Here is a 1,980-nt window from a genome sequence, read left to right as displayed (position 1 = left end):
TATATATATATATATATATATATAAAGAGATTAAAATCTCATTGTCATTCTGATTATTTAATTTAACTTTTTAGAAATTCTATTTAATAAATATCTATTCTCTGATATTTAATAAATGGACTTTATTGAATAAATACATTTTATGTAATTGCATCACATTAAGATAAGTTTATGATTATTTTACTTACATTACAGATTCAAATAAATACATGAGTTATTGTGAATAAACGTTGAATAGATGCCAGAATTACTAACATCAAATGAAAATAGGAGCACATTACATCAACTGTGGCTATTTACAGAAGTGAACATGCCCTTAAGTACCCAATCCGTCTTCATTCACAAGCTCATAACTCTGTATAGAGCGCCGTTTGGCCTCTGTCCCACCGGTGCCAACTCTGATATAGTAACAGACGTTTGTCAGCACTCCAATCACAATGCCAGAGGATCTTACTAGTATTTCACGAAACATTTTAGCAGTTTGTTGAAACCTCTCTTCTACAGGTTTAATCTGATGGCGAACAGCACATTATCCTAAATGCAAGTCCTGCTCAGAAGGCCAGAAGGCAGTCAGTCTACAGCAGACACCACATCACATCACATCCACACAAACTACAACCAGAGCAGCAACCGAATGAAAAACATAGCCTACATATAGTTTAGACACTTAATGCACACATAACCATTTCTTAAAGTCACGTCACTGATAAAAAAATCAGACTATGTGGAGTTTATTTAAAAAAAAGAAATGTGTCAAAATGAAGCATTTAGGCTCTTTTTTGGTTGTGTAACTAAAACCTGCTCATACTTCATGTGATAAACCACATCTGTGATTATTTTTCTACAGGGGTTTTCAAACTGGGGACCACAAGGGGATGCTAGGGGGTCCGCAGTAAATGTCTGAGAATAAAGTAAAAGAAAAGAAAAATATTGTCAAATTTGGCATTATGACTGTTTAATTCTAGTCAGAAATCAAGAGAATCATGTGACTAATCATGATTAAGTACTGACAACCTTGTTTTAACAGTAATAAAAAGAAATCAATTTAAAAAGTAGCCTATGTTTTCCTTTAAGTTGACGAGTACAATTAGTGTCAATAAATCTATATTTATAAACAAATCGGTGTAGGCCTACTGTTTTTGTACACAGTATATGATTTATACATGTGAATATATAATAAAGTTATATCCACCTTCATAGTTGATCTTCGTGTTTTGGTGTCCTTTGTCAACACAAAGTTTGAAAAACCCCTTTATTAGGACGCCTGTGCGAACCAGAGGCCATCTTATTTCATATATGCACTAGAAATTACCTTTATTTAGTATAATTTAGCATAATTTATTCCACTTGGTTTTCAGAGTTGGTTTCCATCTAACGCAATCGCATTTATATAATTAAAAACAGCGCACTAAGTGACGTTCCCCACAATACATCACGCTTAAACATATGTTAAAAATGATACACACTCACAAGACTGAAGATCAAAGCTGTTTATGTGAGATTATTCCTCTTGATGGCGCCATGTTGAGTCACATGACCGATCGAAAACGAACCGTCTCAGACTGTGACATGAATCTTTGAATCTGATCGATACAAAAAGAATCAATTTACTTGAATCAATTAGCTGATTCGCTCAGTGACTCTTTCTGGGGATTACATTTTTACGCCAGTAGGTGGCAAAAATGGAATCATTTTGTGTTTTAAATGAGTCATTGAATCGTTTATTTGAAAGAGTCGATCGAAAAGAGTCGTAATAGTATTAGATAAATTAATGCGTGTAGTTTGCACAAAATGACAGTTAGATAGATTACCATTAGGTAAATGGCGCAACAAATATGATAAACACAGAAGGTCACACGTTTGAGCTTTCAACTTCAATTATTAATAATAAATAGACAATAAAATATATGTATTCAGGGACAAAGTGTAAGCATATGTGCCTAACATAATTCTGTATTTTGAGCTAAGCAGAATAAATAT

The 1,980-nt window shown here is 33.2% G+C and overlaps 1 long non-coding RNA gene across 1 annotated transcript in view; it reads right to left on the bottom strand.

The window, feature by feature from the left end:
• LOC107714958 (uncharacterized) overlaps nucleotides 1–1,530 on the bottom strand; it is a 25,155-nt gene extending 23,625 nt beyond the window's left edge. Inside the window, exons 1-2 of the long non-coding RNA XR_001637044.1 lie at nucleotides 1,471–1,530; nucleotides 1,193–1,264 (exon numbers count right to left, since the gene is read on the bottom strand). This is a non-coding gene — a long non-coding RNA (uncharacterized LOC107714958). The remainder of the gene's footprint in view (nucleotides 1–1,192; nucleotides 1,265–1,470) is intronic.
• Between the last annotated feature and the right edge of the window lie 450 nt (nucleotides 1,531–1,980).

This window comes from Sinocyclocheilus rhinocerous, unplaced genomic scaffold (assembly GCF_001515625.1).
Source record: "Sinocyclocheilus rhinocerous isolate Xijiao unplaced genomic scaffold, SAMN03320098_v1.1 scaffold28, whole genome shotgun sequence".
NCBI lineage: Eukaryota > Metazoa > Chordata > Actinopteri > Cypriniformes > Cyprinidae > Sinocyclocheilus > Sinocyclocheilus rhinocerous.
This window is presented reverse-complemented; position numbering and strand designations above follow the sequence as displayed.